This window comes from Phalacrocorax aristotelis, chromosome 5 (genome assembly GCF_949628215.1).
Source record: "Phalacrocorax aristotelis chromosome 5, bGulAri2.1, whole genome shotgun sequence".
In the NCBI taxonomy this organism is placed as follows: Eukaryota; Metazoa; Chordata; class Aves; order Suliformes; family Phalacrocoracidae; genus Phalacrocorax; species Phalacrocorax aristotelis.
Window position 1 is genome coordinate 70,585,737 of NC_134280.1, and position 18,053 is coordinate 70,603,789.

The 18,053-nt window shown below is 55.5% G+C and overlaps 2 long non-coding RNA genes across 3 annotated transcripts; one reads left to right on the top strand and one right to left on the bottom strand.

Moving 5' to 3' along the window:
- The first annotated feature begins 1,191 nt into the window (after positions 1-1,191).
- On the top strand, positions 1,192-11,495 carry LOC142058114 (uncharacterized). 2 transcript variants are annotated; one of them, XR_012660854.1, is made up of 3 exons: positions 1,192-3,830; positions 3,916-4,659; positions 11,062-11,495. It is a non-coding gene; the product is annotated as an uncharacterized LOC142058114 (long non-coding RNA). The 2 variants fall into 2 exon arrangements; XR_012660855.1 differs by lacking the exon at positions 11,062-11,495 and having other exon boundaries at positions 1,212-1,568; positions 2,889-3,830; positions 3,916-4,907.
- Positions 11,496-12,142: 647 nt separating this feature from the next.
- On the bottom strand, positions 12,143-13,722 carry LOC142058115 (uncharacterized). Its single transcript, XR_012660856.1, has 3 exons — positions 13,487-13,722; positions 12,517-12,821; positions 12,143-12,257 (listed from the first exon to the last, which is right to left on the bottom strand). It is a non-coding gene; the product is annotated as an uncharacterized LOC142058115 (long non-coding RNA).
- Positions 13,723-18,053: the final 4,331 nt, after the last annotated feature.

The following is an 18,053-nucleotide window of genomic DNA, read 5'->3' on the forward strand; positions in this document are numbered from 1 at the left end:
GGCTACCAAGCCTTGGGAGGCTTTTTAGTGTGGGCTGCCTCTCCAGACGACCTGGTGGTATTTCTGTCCTTAACGGCTGCACGGGCCATAAGGCAGCTCTCTCCAGCACTTGGAATGGCCTTTGGCAGCTCCCCCAGGCCGCGCTTCACCAAGGTGCTGGCATCGTGCTGCCGGCTGAAGGCGCTCACCTGGGGCTGGGTCTCCCAAGAGCCGGCGTTTCCAACACGGCTTCGCAGAGAGCTGCCCGGGGGGACCGGCGGGGGCGAGCAAAGCTGCAGCAAATGCTGCCCGTGGGGTCAGATCCTGCCGTGCAGCTCCGTGCGGCTGCAGCGCAGGGCAGCTTGCGGGGCTCCAGCAGCCCCTGGCTTGCAAAACAGCTCTGGGGTGGCTGCTCGTGGCTCTGGGGTGGCTGCTCGTGGCTCTGGGGTGGCAGTTTGCAACAAGCAGAAAGTGGAGAAGCCCGGAGGCTGCTCTGCTTTACACACCCACCCAGAGCAGCCACCATCTGCCTGCACGAGGCCTGGGGATGTCCAGAGGTTGCCTCGTCACCTTCGGATAGTCCTAACCGTACCCAGGGAGGTCTGTCGGGACGGGACACGACAGTAGATATGTGCAAGGGGGATGGGATGGGGTTCTGCAGCTTTTCAAATGGGAGGGGGTGTCAAACCCAAACCCACACACCCCCTGACCAGCTGCCAACCTGTCAAACAGCCTCCAAGAGCCTCGGAGGGGAGGATGCCGCCGGCCTCGCGGAGGAGCCAAATGTGCGATTAATGAGTGAGCGTGGCAGCCACACGTCTCCTGTTTGATTTTGCAGGTCCTGCCCCTCTTGCTGTGGTTCCTTTCCGGACCCATGAGCTCAAGAGAGAAAAAGCCGGCCCATGAAGCACCGTGATGCTGAGCCAGGGGCGGCCACCAGGGACCCAGCCCGTCTGGGGACCGTCACCAGCATCGCCACCCCTCTGTGCACCCAAAGAGGTGGGTCACGCTTGGGCTGCCTCTGCCCCAAGCCCTGTTTCGATCTTCCTGGCATCGGTGTAACATCAGGGCAACTCCAGCAATATTCCCGCGGGTGTAATTTGGCCCGAGCCCCCAGACCCAAGCAGGGCAGCTCGCAGAGCGAGGTTGAGCTCAGTCCCTGAGCCAACAGCACTGTCTGGCTCTGCACGTGTAGAACAGAAATGAGTGTATCCGCTTATTTATGTTATTTATTAACACTGAGCAGAGACAGGCTTCATCCAGATGCTTTCCAAGCCTGTGCATAGGGAAATCCCGCTGTGAAACCACTGAGACATCACCTGTGTTTCAGGGAGTCCCGGAGCCCATTAATAGCAGGATTTTGCAAAGCGTCACCCCAGGAAATGTCCCTAATCCCTGGCCACATGCACATCCACTGCTGGGAACAGGATGCCGGGACAGACGGACCTTTGCCCTGGCCCTTGTGCAGCCACTCCTATCCAGCCTCTCCCACGTCAGGACATTTGGGGCCTGTCTTTAAACTTTTCTAAGGGGAGAGGTTTGCGAGGCAAACCCTGACCTGAATGTGAATGTGGAGCCTGTTCCTAGAGGTAAAAGGGTGTCGAGGGCACTTTCTTTCCTGGATCTTTATGGGGAGCACCTCCTGCTCCCATGCTGGCGCAGTCACGGCTTGCTCGCTCGTGGGGCAGCCCCCGGCTCTGGCGTCCCCGCCGAGACGCGACGCTGATCCCTCCGCAGGGATGGCCGTGCCCGTGGGAGCAGCCGCTCTCTGCCCGGTTTGACTCGGTGCCGTTTTCTCCCCCAAGGAGGCGGCTGCTGTCGCGGCACGCAGAGGCACCCCCTCCTCCTTTATGCTGACTCAGCAGTATTTGGAAAACCAGCTATCACCAGCAGCAGAGACGGCTCCCTGCAGCTTTCCACCCGGCTGCTTTTGTTATTAGAAAACCCCTTCCATCTCCATACGCCTATTTTCTTCATTGCAGCATTGCCTGGGAGTCGTAGGCAGGATCAAGCCCTTTTTGCCCGGTGTCCTTTGCACGTCCATCAAGACCAGGGCGCCTGTGAACGCCCCGAACCTGCTGCCAGCAGCACATCGGGTCCCCTCCCCCTCTGCCCCCGGTCCCAGCTGCAGGGTCAGCCTGGAGGGGAACGTCCTCGGAGGCCTGCACGGGCGTTTGAGCGATCCCCGGGTGTAGGAATCCTTCACCTCCTGCTTTGCTTTATTTGCGTTTGCTCCCCGAGGCAGGGGTGCGACGGAGGGAGGTTTGGCTACGCTGCGGATCTCATTGCCAGGAAGCCGTAAGGAGGCAGAGACAAGATGATGATTAAGAAGCCGATGCACTGCAGCGGAGCTTGTTTCAGAGTTGCAAGAAAAGAGCTGTTTTCTGTGAAGTGCAAAAAAATGCCACTGAGTTCAGCCAGATCCCACCTCCAGGCTGTTGTTCGCAAGGGCCGGGGTGGCTTCGAGCCCCAAAATGGGGGCTGCTTGGAGGGGCTTGGGGCAGGACAAGCCCCGGCACCCGAGACCACGGCATCCATCAGGGAGAGAGGACTCATGGACCAGCAAGGTCTTGGGGTCTGAGGGAATAATTAACTCCGTGGCAGCCGTGGGTTTGCCATGCTGATCTTTTTAACCCTGCCCCTTAAATGCTTTACCCGTCGGAAGGGACTGAGCTGTGCTAAAAGGTTAAGTAACTTGCCCAGGGTTATTACGGTTGTCTGTGGCAGAGCAGGGCAAAAAAAAAGCTGTGGGCTTCTGAGTCACGGTCATTTTTTTACCTGTCTTCATGGTTAAAAAAAGCAGCTTGGTGCTGCTGGGTCTGGATTTGGTGTGCAGCCATCGATTCTTCTTATGCCTTTCTCTGTGAAATTTAAAAGCTCTTTAATGCTTAACATATTCTCCTCTGCAGGTACTTACATATTGCAATCAAATCCCCTCCCAGCGCGCCGGTGGATAACCCAAACAGGTTGATCTCCGTAAGCGTCTCGCAACGGAGATTCTTCTCCAGCATCCAATCGTTTCTGCGCTTTCCCGCTGCAGCTCCCCCTCCTTCCCCGATACCCCTTCCAAGCCTCAGGCTCCCGAAGCGCTTGCTGCAAGGTCGGTCCCGGACCGCTACGGGCAGAGCACGGCTGGAACCAGCCTCGTTTTCTTCTCCCCGCCTGATGATCGAGGCGGGATAAAGAGGCAGAAAACCCGCAGAGCTGCCAAAAAGAGAAAAGGCCGGGCAGGGATTGCATGGGGGCAAGTCATTGCTGTCCTTAGAACAGTATCTTTAATTGCTGCATCTCTTAGTCTGCCTGTGCCCAAAGAGCTAATCCCAGGTGATTACAATGGACAATGTCATTTAAATCAATTATCTCTCCATTCAGAGCCATCCGGCCTCTCCTTCCTTCACTGTACATCCACGAGCCCCATAATTTATTCATCCTAGGCTGCACTTAAACATCTGCTCCGGTGCCATTTGAGTTTGGCAGAGCATGAGCTTTAAAATTTTATGAAACACAGTGCAGGTGGCAAAATCAGAAATTAAGGATTATAATCACGGCGAAGAGCAGGACTCAGCCGCGCTCCTCCGGGGCTCCCCCCAGCTCAAGAGGAGAGACACGAGGAAAGCTCCTGGGGATTTAACGCCTGCCAGGTTTGCAAATCACATATTTTTTCCCCCATTTTCCCATTCTGAATGGCAGGTTGGGAGGACCTTCACATCCGCGCCGCGCCTGGGAGCGCTGCGCTCGTGTGGATGCTTACAGAGGCAAGGAGAGCACCTCGCGCTCGCTGCTCCTCGGGGTTTTGTGGCTTTGTCGTTGCTGCAGCAGAAGTCTTCTGCCGAAGGGATTATTTTTGGCAGGTGAGCTGCCTGTGAAGAAGGCAACTTTCTCTTTTTCCCCACCAAAATGGGACTAACGGGCTTTTAATTAAACGCTCCATCCCAGCCGTGCTAATGGGAGGAAGGAAGCCACGCCGGAGCCGTGTCACGGTTGCGTCTCCTGCCCTGAACGTAGGGATAGCGATGCCGGGTACGGACCTCCCCGGGTGCGGGGGGAGCCCCATCTTCTCCAGCACCACCTCACCCCTTTTCCCCCATGAGTGCTTCCACCCCATCAAAAAATAACAATAAAACTGGAAGTCTTTATAAGCACCTTCTCATCTGGCCCCCCCCTGCCCACGGGGGGGTTAGTTTGAGGCAGCGAAACCACATCAGAGGCCGTATTGGGGCAGGCGCCAGCTCGGCCCTTTGAAGCTGCCTTCTCGGGTGGGAAACCTTACAGGTTTCCAGGGGAAAGCAGTGCTACTGCAGCAGAGAGGTGTCTGCTTGAAGGGAAAGGTCTCGAGCATCGCTCTTGGGCTGCGGTGGATAGAGGAGGCGTTTTCCTCCTGTTCCTTCCCCTACCCCAGTTTTCCTCTCCTTAGCTTAAGCGAGCCTAATCTCATCAGTTTGTGTCCAGGCTGTTACTGAAAACACTAAACAAGCACCAGACCTGTGGGACCCTTTTCATTTTTCTTGCCAGGAGCCTGCAAATGGGGGGGTTATTCCCTGGGGCACGGGGCGATGCTGGCGGGGCACCGCCGGGGCCTGCCCAGATTCCCCCCGCCGGGGCAGCCCGCGGAGATGCCGCGTGCTGGGACCGATGTGCTGCGGGTACCATAGGTTTGGGATGCTCTTGCTTGGCCAAAAGGTAAGGAGGTCTGACATGGTCCGTGGCTAATGATTCTCTCTCAAAATAACATAAAATCAAAGCTCTAACTGTGTCCCCAAATTCCTGCTTTCACCACAGAGCTACAACCCCCTTTAAGACACGTCTATTGGACGCCGCGGTTCCCTGTGTTTGTAGCTAATGAACAGAGCTTTGGAAATAAAACATTTGCTTTAGCAATTCCTCTTTCATCCCTTAACTCCACTTTCCACCGCCAGCGCGCGGCTGGGCTGGGGGAGAGGAGCGGGAGGGGAGGGCAGGGGGTCCCGCGGGGGAAGAGGAGGCTAAAGGGGATGTAGAGCTCTGCACGCCGTGCCTCTGGGTCTGGTGCCATTGAAGCTGAAGGGCTTAAGGATCCGGTGATTCCTGACCCGTCGGGCATCGCGACCCGTGGTAGAGGAGAGGCGAAGGGCAGATCGGCTCCTGCTCCCCTTCCCAAACATAAAGGGGAAGACCATGGGGATTGTAAAGCGTTCGGCTCTTCTTTGATGCCTGCAAAGCTTCCAGAGTAACAGGGTTTTTAAATCTATTTAAGCACCTGGAGGATAACAAGGTGATAAAAAACAGCCAGTGTGGGTTTTTCAAGAAGAGATCACATCAAACCTCTCCAATTTCCCTCTTTGACAAGGAAACTGGCCGAGCGGATGAGGAAGAACCTGCAAAACAGGACAAATTCTGACTTGGGGAAGGGTTTAGACCTGGTCTCGCACGATGTTTTGGGAAGGAAATAAGGCCGTTTGGGCTGGACGCAGCCCCCGCCGCGCAGCGCAGCTCGCCGAAAGTTTCTCTCCCAGACAAGAGGGACGGAGGGTGCCCCGCAGCGACCTCCCCAGCCCTCTGAACAGAGCCGAAGCGGGCCAAAGCAGCCGTGGCTGCGGCGGGGCGGCGTTCGGCCGCCCTACGCACGTGTAACCGCTCTGTAGCTCCGGAGCGGCTCGTCGCGTGACCGTGCGATGGGAAGGGCTGATCCGGGACAGCCGCTGCCTCTCTTGGTCCCTTCCTTCGCCGGAGCGTGAGGATGCGGCGCTGGTGCCAGGCGGGCATCCGGGCGTCCTGCAGAGACCATCGCAGGGCTCCAGCCTTCGGCAGATCTGCGCGGGACCTTCCCTGCGCCGTAGCGTCCCGTGTTGCTTCTCTGCCTTCAGTCTCCTTGAACGGCGGGTGTTTGAAAGAGAGGGGCCACTCGGTTTCCCAAATGCAGTCCCTGTGCCGCAGGAAGGATTTCCCCAGGCACCAGCAAACCTCATTGCCGGGGCGATGAGGCACCAAGTCAGGGTGCCCAAGGCTGAGCAGGCTTTTATTTACCGGAGAACGACACGATGCGGTTTGACGCAGAGATGATCTGCGTGTTCAGACCCAAATTTAGGGAGCGGGATAGGACTGAACACACGCCGATGTGATTTTCAGGTTATGACTTGAAGCACCAAGGAGAGGAGGGCGGAAGGAGCCGCCACCACTCCCCTGCTCAGCACAGTTTGTGCGTGCGAGCGGCCGGCGAGGCAGGCTAACCTGGCAGCAGCCAGGCTAGACAGCTTTTTAAAGGTTGTGGGTTTTTTGTCTTTTTCCTTCTGGTGCTCATTGAAAAGTTGTCGTCTTGTATTTCTGCCCACGCCTGCCTGCAGCGGTGGGCTGGCCGGCGCCGGGGGCACCCCTGCGCCCGAGTCCTGACATTTCCAAGGGTTTAGGGCCTCGGTTTCATTGGGGTGTTGTAGAAGGCAAACAGGAGGGAGGGAAGGGAAAGGGGCTGGTCTCTGCTGTATTTCAGGGCACTCCCGCAGAGCCCCAGAGCCCTGCAGCGAAACAGAAACGCAGAGGTTTGCAGGGGTGGCTCGCGATGCCCTGATGGCTGCGGCACCGGCTGTGCCCCGCAGAGACCCTGCGAGCACCGACTATTTAGCAAAACTGAGCATTTCTTTAAGTATCTGCCGCCATATATCACTCAGTTGTCATTATTCTCCTCGTCTGAAAAGTTTTGTTCACCCGCCCCGGGAGCAGCAGCAAACCCAGGGGAGCGAGGAGGCAGTGGGGGGTCTCGGCGAGCCCTTCCAGCCTGCACTGAATCACCCCGCGATAACCGACGAATACCAGAAAGACCTGGAGAGATGGGCCAAATTCCCTGACTGCCTGAGTAAGTAACCGAGGGTATAATGTATTTCCAAAGCCAGGGGAAAGTTTACGGCACAGACCTGGAAGTGATGTTCTTTGCTCGCAGTTTCGTTACTTTTAATCAGCTTTATGTCCCCAGCTTTGAGCAAGGCCATCGTCAGGACCAGCTTTGTCACCCATTTCAGCTTCGAAAGCTCACCTGGCTCCGGATTCCCCCACGCAAAACCGAACTTTACACCATGAGTAACACCTTTTTAGCAATTTTACCTCCAAAGAACTCAGAACGATGCTTTTCCAGGATGGGGGCTGGCCGAGAGCCGCACCAGCACCCTGAGCAGGCCAGTGCCCCCGTTCCCCCCGTTTTCGGGGATAAGGCAGGTCTGGCAGCAGCTGCTGACCACGGGAATGAAATGAAGGAGGGTTTATCAGTGTTGCTGCTCTCAGGTGGAGTTTGTGCATCCTGCCTAGGGAAGGTTACCCCACCGGTCCCTCGCACCCAAATGCACCCTCAGCATTCCCAGGGGTTATTTTCAAGGGGCTTTTTGTAGTTCAAAATGCCCACTAGATCCTGCCTGAGCACGGGGGCAGGCTCAGGTCCGCGAGGAGACCCAGGGGTTGAGTCCCAGGGCAAGAAGCCTGTGCCGGGGTGTCAGCTGTGGGTGAGGAGCTGGGGACTGCGGGATGGGACCTGCACCGGGAGGAGTGGGGAAGGCTGCAAATGGGGCGAATCCAGCAGGAGAGTTGTGGGTATCCGAGGATCCCAGCGTACAAATCTCAGCGCCCCCAGATACCTCCAGCTCAGCCAGGCTTGCTCGGGTCTTCATTTACAATTCAGAAAGCGGTTTCCCTGTGAGTCTGGCACCGTCACGTTGATTGAGTGGTTTGTAACTTCCCTGGCTAATTGTCCAAGTGCAGCGTTCCAGCAGGGGCAGTTTTCCCTTTGGGAAGCGTCTTCTCCTACCTGCGCCGGCGGGAGCGCGGCGCTGCGGAATGGGGGACATCACATCATTCCCATAGCAACAGCCTGGGAGGCTGCAAAAAGAGACTCATGACTTTGTTCCCCGTTTTGGCACGAGGAGAAGCCAGGTTTTACGGGATTAGGCAGATCCCAGCTCAAACATCCAGGGTAACACTGGAGGGAATAATGAATAGTAATAGCAGAATAAATGGCTTTTGATATAAGGTTCTGTCCAAACAGCACTAACAACCCACCTTGTTTAAGCTTGGTCAATGCTCACATGGTTTCCATGCTAAGTATGAAGTCTTTGGGGTTTTCGAGCTTTTTTAACTGTGTGTCCACACAAGCCAGCACTTGGCACAGCTGTCTGAAAGCAATTCCTGCCCCCGCCGGACAAGACAATTGCAATCTCCTGCATCATCCCACCCAAAATATTTTGCTTCTCACGGGCGCTCTGGCGCAAGGACCATCTTGCCCGAAGCAGAGGATTCGTGATGAGGTTGAAGGTGGGCTTTCTCCAACGCAATCACCCCATCGACGTGCAGCAGCGGAGCCTCCACCAGCGCCTCGGGCTGCCCGTGCCAGCCCTTCCCCATGGCCAAACCCACCAGCCCAGGTGCCGCGACCGCGCAGTCCCTGCGGACCAGGCAGCAAAGCCATGAACTGGTGATGGATGAGACGGCAAAAACCAACTCGGGACCGAGAAACACAAGGGACCCTCCGGTTCCTCTGGTTTGAGTGTCGGGCTGGGGCAGAAGCAAGACTCTGCCACCAAGCACGCTCATAGGTACTTCGGAGGAATAAAAAGGTCATTAAATTAGAGGCCAAGAGCGATCACTATCACCCAGTATCTCCCTGATGAGAGTCATTTTCCCACAGACTCTGGCACTAAGTCCACGTCTGACGGCTGAACTCGCATCTTGGTATCACGGCTTCTCACCCAGGGGAATGAAGCCCCTCTTTAGATTAATTTTGTTGATAAGTCATCACCCTGACTGCTGAGAGCTTGCACTCGCTGCCTGAGACACAGTCAGCTCTGCTTGCCAGCCTAGAGTTCAGCAAAAATTTGCCTTAATGAATTGAAGTTCCCTTCGCTCTGGGTACATTCGTATCTCAGAAAAGCAGGAATCTTCACACCGTGGGAATGCTTTCGACTGGTGGAGCACCAGTCCTCTCATGAGTATCTAACGAGGATATTGGTGTTCATAACTCCTCTTGCAAGGGCTAGAGCAGCCAGGACGCTGGTTTAAGCCTCCTGCCGAGCCCAGGGCTGTGGTCATCCGCAGCCGTGGGGCAGTGCCTGCAGCAGCACCCCCACCCTCCTCCTCCGCAGCAGCCCCATCATCCCACGCCCCATCCCGCAGGGAGACGCCACTGTTGGCCATCCGCAAAGGACCTCAGCATCGGTGGCTGTAGCAGCTCTGCCAGTTTCCCGGCTTTTTGAGAAAATGCCCTTCCTCCCCTGCCGTGGTGCCTCCGCGCGGGACTCCTCTGCGCTCGTGCCGCCACATGAGCTGAATCACGATGCAAACCGGCCTCGTTTCCCCGCGACTTCCCGTTATCCCCCCCAGAAAAGCCCTTTTTGCGCAGCCGTGCCGTGTCAGCGTCTCGTGCAGCCTTCAGCACGGCTCCTCCAGCCTTTGTGGCAGTCGCTGCTGCGTTTCCTCCAGTTATTTGCAGGGAGCTGAGTGCTGCCTGTGGTTTCTTCAAAGCCCAACGCATTTCCCGAGGAAAAGGAGGCCGGTGAATGAGCAGGCTCCCCGGCTCCGCTGTTTACAACTCGCTGACCCTGCCAAGTTCTTTAGCGACGTTTGGTGCTCAGCGCCATCACGGGGGACAAACCCGGGCTGGGAAAAAAGCAAAGAAAAGGCAAATGTGGTCAGAGAGCAGAGCCACGGCGTGAAAGCCCTCAGGGCCGTCAGCCTGGGGCTGGTGGGGAGACAGGACCCCCTTTTCGGGCTCTCGAAGCAGGGAAACCTCAGCCCTGCCTCCCGCTACGGCCGCCTCTTTCCAGGCAGTAAAGCTGCAATGGCTTTTCTTTTCCCGCAGGAGCTGACGGATCAAAACCGATCCTGATGCTGACATGAGGAAATGGGGGATTGTCCCTTCCTCTTTTTTTTCCCTCCTTTCTCTCTCTTATGGTAATAAAACAGCAGTAAGGAAAGACGTGGGAAGGGAGGTTAAAGAGGCGCCTGGTGCCTCTGCAAAGGCCACCTGCACACGCTGGGTGATCGTCCCTGCTGGGTGTGTTGGCACGGGATGTGTGCATGGGTTTAAACCAAGAGAAAGGATCCGAAAGAATCTCTGGACTACCGGGGATCGTTGGTGAGCCTTGCCTTGCCCTTTTCCCTTTCTGCAGCCACAGGCTTGCTCCCATCATCCCTCAAGGACAGCACAGGAGCAGGGCTGGCGGGACACCCCAACACCTTTGCAAGCCCCCAGAGGTTCAGGATTTCCCAGACGTCCCTGCAGTTTGTCCCAGCTGGCTTCACGTGTATCAGCCCCCCTCCTCTGGTCTGGGGGCGCAGGCACAGCCCCATCCCAGGGTAGCTGCCGCAGCTCCCCGTGCGGGGAGCTGGGCACTGGCACCTCCAGCCAAAGCCCCATCCCCAGCCTCCGGGGACTCAGGAGAGCTTTATTCTTAGCCGGTGCTAGGCCGAGATTAGGTCTTAGTTGAGTTAAGAGCAGGGGCAAGCCACCTCCACAGCTGCCCACAAAAACACCCAGACCCTCTGCTTTCCACATCCCCCATTTCCCCTCCCCTTCTGTGTTCACCTCTCCCCGCTCCCGTTCCCTCTCCTGCTCCTTCCCGTGCTCCAGTCCTCCTCTCTTGCCACCTTTCTCCCCGGCTCCTCAAACAAAGCTCCTTCCTCTCCCTTTTACCTTTCCTCCTCTCTTTTGCTGTTTCAGGCCATGCTCATCCCCTGCCCTCCCCTCTCCCATCCCCGCGGGGCGGCTGCCGCTGCCCATGCGGGGCCCATCGTTTGCCCCAGGTAATTGCACGTCCTCCAGCTCCGCCGCCAACACCAACCGAAGCGCCCCTCCGCGGCACCACGGCAGCCCCAAACCCCCCGGCGCTGCCAGATTCACTCCCCGCAGGAGCCACCAACCCCGGGCCAACCTTCCTCCGCTCCCGACTCTCCCTTTCCGAGTATTTGTTGATTTAAGCCAGCCCTTCAGGGATTCAATTTCTGTGCAGAACGCAAGGATTTAGCCACACAGCCGACGTTAATGCTAATAGGATTTGTACAGCTAAACTCCAAGCCTCCCCGTAAAACTTACTGCCCCGTTGTTATCTTAACCCTTCCGCCGCTCGCCAGGTGCCTGACCTACGGCCACCGAAGCGGCGCGAAGGATGGGGCTGCAGATGGTCCATACGAGCTTCAAGACGCGGGTGCTGAACCCTATTTCATCCCTGCGACCACGGGGTTGACCAGAGGTTAGGAGGTGATGTGCGTATGTGCGCTTTCCCTCTGCCACTGAGAAGTTGTTGTCTTAATGAGGCTTTCGGAGCTTTTTCTGATTCCCCCACCAGAAGCGCCGGGAGGTGATGCTCTGCCCTTGTGCTGCTCTGACCTCAAGCTACTGAAAAGAAGAAATGGGAAAAAAACCCAACCCTCAGGGCTGACGACGTCCCCAGGTGGGACATAGGGTGGACCTCACGGGGCCGGGCACCTTTGGGAGCTCAGGGATGAGAAGAAAGCATCCAGGAATGACGTTTTTTCCTCACATTAAAGAATGAAATGAACAAATAGTTACACCGCCGAACCAAGCCTTTCTCCTCCGGGGACTCGATGGGGGCTGCGGGGTTCTCAGCAAGCCTGCGGTGGGCGTCCGCCCTCACACGGGGCGGCTGGTTTCCGTACGTACCGGCTGCGATCTGCGTCGGGGAAACCAGCGGGAGGGTGTGATGGTGGCCGGGAGAAGCCACCCGAGGTCCCGCCAGCGAGGAGCACACGAAGGCGTTGGGTGCTGGTGGGCACCGAAATGGGAAACCCGAACACTGCGGCCACCCCCGCTCAAAGCCAAGCCTGTGGCTGTCACCAGAGGCGGCTGCTTTTAGGTCTTGGCTCGTTTTTCCTAAGCCTGGCCCAAGATTTCCACTCTCAAAACAAGGGGGGAGATTTGTAGAATAGGAACTTTTTTGGTGCGGGATGTTGGGGTCACAGAAACCCCCCTGAGCATCCCCTCCCCGCCCCCCCAAGCACCCCATCCCCATCCCCCCGGGACCCCCACGGCCGGGAGAGGCGCAGCCCTGCCCAGTGGGTGCCCCTGCAATGCCCGCATTGCAGCAGGGAGGGGGCAAGGAAGGGGGTGAGCCCCCCTGGAGGGGGGCAGGAGAGAGCCGGGGTGAACAGTGAGCCTTTGCTGAGCAAATTTATTTCAACTCCTAGGTCAGAATTTGTTTTATTTACAATTGTTCTATATACACACACATCTGAAATTATGTATATATAACATTACTGAAATCATGTCTAGCTATAAGCACCCACTTTTTGCGGGCCACGCGTGCCAGCTCAGCTCAGGGACCCAGAGGGAAGCAGAACCCCTCTGACTGCACTGAGAGACCTTCTGCGTTTAAGAGTTCGTTGTTGCACTGCCAGCGGATGAAGGCAGACCTGGAGCCAGCTGTCCTGCAGCCGCGCGGGCTCCGTGGCGGCGGCTGATGGGTAGGGGCAAAGACAGGCGGTAGCACAGTTTATCAGGGAGGCAGTACCCACGGCTCTGAATGCATATGGGAATAGGTCTGTCGCATTTTCAAAGGCAAATATCACTTTGGAGTTGCACATCACTCCGTATTTAAACAACGCATACCTCATTCACGCTTTATTTTCATTTATATAGCGTAATTTTTTCCTTAAGAAGCCTTAAAGATGCCCTGCAAAAGCTCTGTTCAGCGTTTTCCTTATTCGTTACTTGCAAAAACAACCCATAAGTGCTCTAACCTCATCGTTTCACGTTTTCTCTCTGTTGAAAAGGCAGGAAGGCAAGTTTCCTAGCTCATCCTGGGCCTTCCTAAGGACACCTTGTGAGTATCTTCCTCCTCGAGGCTCTGCAGGAAGGACTCCTCTTTGCAGAACTGTGCGAGGGAGGAGGTTATACGTATGTTAATTTAAACACCTGAAAGAGTTCCGAAACAAGTGAGTACAGAAATCACTCGCGCTTCCCGTTTTGGTGAGTTACGGTGTGTGCAGAGGTGTAGTTTCTTACAGAAATGCAAACCTCTGGCAAACCCCCTTTCAAATTAAAGTAAGAATAAAATTTCTGATAGATTATGGGCTGATACTCCTTATAGACCAGGGAGCGGCAGGCAGAGCCCCCAGGGTCCGGGTACCCACTTCAGGCTTTGCCTGGCCAAGCCACGTTTGCCCAGTCTTGGCCTTTGTCAGGCCCATGTTATGTATTAGATATCGCATGGCCCGTTCCTCCGCTGTGTGAAAGCAGAAAAGCAGGGCCTCGGAAAATTCAGCAAAAGTCCCCCGGGAAAGCAGAAATGTGCCCAGAAATGTGCTCGATCTATTCAGGCGTGCCGAGACGCGGGTGGGTGTGTTCTGGGATTTCTCCCACCAAAACCAGCGAGCTGGGTGCCTTGGTCATGGGAAACCAGGAGAAATACTCTAGGAAGAGCTTTGCAAGCCTGACCAGCAAGAGATGCTGCTTTCCAACTAGAAAAAAAAGTAATATTGATGCCATTTTCTACCCCCCTGCGAGGGGTTTCCGTCCCGCTGTGTAGCACCCACTCACCCACGGGCAGCAGCGGATGCTCTGCTCCTGCACGCAGCCCCGAAGGCAATAAAAAACTGCAGTAAACCAGAATCTGGCTTGGGGTGATGGTTTTCCAGCAGCGAGAACACCGCTTCAGCTCCTTCCAGTACTCTCCGCAGCACCCGGTATTGCTTCGGAGGCTGCCAAAGCGTGGCTATTTCACACCCTGTTTTATTGCTGAGCAAAGAGCTGCTGTCACCCTCCGCCCCAGGAGCCTGGCGAGGGAGCGGTACGGGCCAAGGTCCAGCGGGGACAGGCTCTGCGGGGCCCCTCCGGCACACACCGCTCCTGCAGCCCGCCCGACGCCTCGCAGGGCACGACCTGGCGCCAGAGGCAGGGAAAGGCTGGCCGCGTAACGGGAGCCTGCTGTTTTGGGGGTGTTTGGGGTTCAGACACTCATGGCAGTGGCCTCCAAGCTCTGACACTAACCCCTAAAATGGGGTTTGTTTTCACTGCTTTTGTTCCATCGAGGACCACCAAGGTCCTCGCACCCTGCATCAGGTGCGACCTCCCAGGGTCACTAGAAGTGATGGGGGGGGTATTTTTCTCATGCCAATGCACCCCCAGATGCTTTTCAACGTGCCTTTAACTCTACAGCTCCAGCGCTGAGGTACCTTAAGAGCATCCTTAGAGATAAAGTGCTTAAGGAAGCAGGGGCTTGTGCCCTGAAAAGCCCGATACCCTGGAGCCCTGTGTTAATGAGGTCCCAGTGACCACAGGCCAAATTTGCGCAGTTTCCACCCAAATCACGACACACCTGCTCAGATTAAACCAGAGCACGAGCGTGAGCGAAGATCTGGATTAGGTGTATTTCAAATCTTTGCCCGCGTCTAAAGCGTGGTGTGGCACGAAGAGCGGCAGAGGAGAGTCCGTCCAGTGAGAAAGCGATGGGTTCCCTACGAAACACTTTCAGGGCTGAGTTGCTTCGTAAAGGCTGAGCCACCTTTAGTCGGAAAGCCTGAAGAGTTAATCCATGAGTAAGAGCGATCCAGAGATAAAGACATTCCCCGCGTGCTCAGCAGTCTAAAACTCAGCAGAATAAGGAAGTTGAGGAAACAGCGTCCCAGGTTTCGGTCAACACACCAGTATTTCTAACGTCACGACATGCAAAAAGCCCGAGTGGGTTTTCTTCAAGCTTGAGCAACCCACCCCAGCTTCGGGTTTTGAACGTAGCTGCTTTTTTAATTACGTGAGAGCGCGGTAAAGGAGCCGCACCGCATCAGCTGGGGCTTTGGGGTAAATCAGCTTCTGTGGAGGCGCCAGCCGAGGACTATCCTGTGCCAGAGAGCTTTTATTTCAGCCGGCCATCAAGCAACGGATGCGAATGGATGCAGAGTGACTGAAAACTAGAAACCGCTTCTAACTGCCAGGGAACCTCCTAACTTCCCTCCCTGCTACGCCTAAAGCGTGCAAAACCTGGCAGGCTCTCCTCACCTTTCTGCAGAGATTTCGCAGAGCAAAACTGGATTTCGTTATTTTCACGGTGGACGCCGCTACAAAGTGTTATCATAAATAATTCACACAAAGCTACAAATGGTAAAAGAAATGAGCAAAGCCCATTTTGAGAAACATTATCTTCCTTTTCGCCTGTGTTTTGCTCACTTAGGCGCTGATTCACAACTCCAGGCATTTGCAGCCGGATTCACCACAAACCGGTGAGGTTCTGCAAAACAGCGTCTTTCAATGAGCCTGAAAATTAGCAGAGTAGAAGGGCTTTTTCTGCAGAGGTCACAAAACGCCTGGCCAGCTCGTAATATTTGAGATGGCTTTTGTGGGTACGAGTCCTGATGGCAGTGACACTCATGTCAGGCCGGAGAAGGTAGCCCAGATCGCTACCGGTGCGAGTCAGAGCAGAAAGACCGAGGAGGGATGATTTGCCTGAGCAGCTCAAACCACTCGGTTATTAAATGTCAGTGCCGGGGCTGGTACGGAGGAGCAGCAGGGGGTTTGCTCCCCGTTCAGCCTCTCCTCCTGCTCCTCATCTGCCCCGAGGCTCTCTCGCCCGCTCTAAGGTCGCGCCTGGCCAAGGCAGCAGCATTAGCACAGGACGCAGATATTTAGCCGCTTGTGCACCACCTCGACTAAGCAGAACAACACGATCTTCTCTGTTTTCAACCTGGGGAGCCCGAGCCGTGGCAGCCAGGGCGCAGAGGAGCTGGCTGCAGCGAGTTAAAAAGCTGCCACCCTTCATCCTTCCCGCTTTTCCCCCAAGACATCACCTCCCCGGCAGCCCAGCCAGCAAAACAGGCTGGCTGAACGCAACCGCCCGGGAGCGTGGAGGGGCAGGCACGCGTCCCCTCTGCCGCGGGCAGCGGCTGCGAGGAACGTCGCCGCCACATCCGTGTGCTGGCACCAGCTCCCGTCCACCTGAGGGACGCAACGAGAAGAGGGCTGAAGTTTTCACCAGCGATGCAGCTGTTTCCTATGGAAATACAGATTGGCCGAGCCAGTGCCTTCGGGATTTCTTGTTAGGTTTCCTGTATTAGTTCCGTGCGAGGAACTAAGTCACTGTTTTGAGTCGAAAACGTAGCGCCGGTTTGGTTCCCGCTGACTTACCCAAGCTGACCGCAGCTAATGCGCTGCCCCAAGCCCAGCAACCAGGCGTGGGGCGAAGGAACGGCTCTGGTCGCTGCAGCCCTGCCGAGCACAGCCATCGCACGCAGCTGCGCTGGCGCTCGCAGCCCACTAAAACCCCATCCTTTAGCATCGCCGTTCGCAGATGGTCATATAATTACTGTTTGCTTTCCCATCATGTCTTTTTGGGACATGTGTTTTGCGTTCGGATTTCTCCAGCCTCCCTGTTTTTGTGAATCACACTTCATAAAATAATGGCTACCTAGGGAACGTGAGGCATAACATTTTATTCTTCCCGTGCATATGAATTTTTCACTACCGCTGCCACGATCCAGCTCATAAAGCAGAGCCCTCGGTTTTAATCCTTATTTTGCAGCGTACTTAAGCACACACCTACATTCACCTCCACCCATGATAACACTCAGCTATGTTTATTTAACTCTTACTCCTGTGGTTTTCTGCTTTAATTTAATCCAGGTCTCATTGCCTGGTCCCCACCAAGCTCGTCTCAAGCAGAATTCATTGTCTTTCTCTCCATCAATAAATTTGGCTAATGGTGCTTGTATATTCTTCACTGAAGCACTTTAAAGCCTTAAGATGAGAGGTGAAATAAGAAATACAACGCAGCAATCCCCTTTCTTTTGCAGCGCATGTGGGCTGAACATCCCCGGCGCTGTTGCTTGGTAGACAATACCAGCAGGATCAGCTTTTCTAAAACTAAAATAAAATATAAGTTAAACCTTCATGGCAGTAGAAAAGCAACAAACCTGCGGATGATTCCCTGAGACACAAATACTTTTTATCTGCCATTTTTCCGGGTAGGTAATGAGGTCATGCATGACACCTCTGGGCTGGCAGACCCCGCTCCTCTAGCCCCAGTCCCTCCTGACTTCTTTTGATGGAAAAGGGGAAATATTTCACCCAACTACGAACAAGCAAAAGCTGATGTTTAAACAGAAATCTCAGAGGAAGCTGCCTATGTAACCACAGCTGGTATGCCGCGCACCGAAATACTGACGGCCAACTTGCTTTTTTTGGTGTAATATAATTCCAAGTCAGTCAACAGAGCTCCACCAGGAATTAATTTGGCCTTTTGTATTTACTGGGTTAGCCCCGGAGGGGGAAAGAAAAGGAGGGGAACCACTAAAAACCATCTCTTTTGCTACTGGAGCCAGCGCAGCAGAAGTAATTTTTATGCTGACACATCGGGCAGGATGGGATAACTCAGCTGATCTGGATTTGGGGATGCTTTCTTGGTGCCGGCCCATTTGAGGAGGCACCTGGAAAAGGAGAGAACCCCAGGGGATGCAGCTGACACACGTTGAGGTAAAGAAGACTTTTTAACCCAGCCCTGTCAGTGCAATCAGATGGGAGCCATACAAAGATGTGGCTGCAGGGATCCTGAGAAGATGGGCTGGGTTTAAGCCCTGTGTGCAGCCACGGAGGCTGTTTGGAAAGGTGGGGGCTGGCGATCCTCCCCCTCGCAGATGCACCCTGCTCTTCCCTGCAGCCAAATCCTTCCCCGAGGCCCGACCGGGGAACCAGTCGGTGCAGGATCCTCCGGACTGCTGCAAATTGTTGCTTTTGGTGTGTGAGCTTACTCGGTTGAAGCCTGTTGCTTGAGCTTCCGTGCCTGTTTGCAACCCGCCTGTGTAATGGGCGCTTTCCACCAGCAGCAGGGCACTTTGCAGGTGCTGTTGTGGGTGTGCGTGAAGCTCTCCGTGCTGTGTTTCCAGGGGTGTGCTGCCTCCCGCCTTGTGCTAGAAAGGGGTGCCAACAGCCTCCTGGGAGCACGGCCGCCTGAGCTCGAGGCTTCCTTTCTCTGTCCTTGCAGCATTGCTGGGGGATTTTTTCCTCTTCTTATATTTTTCTGTGGCTTTTTAAAAGCTGCCACAGTTGTTCCTGAAGGTCAAAAAAGCTCCAAGTGTCACTTCTGGGGGGTGTGCAGTGCAAACACCCCTTCTTCCAGCCA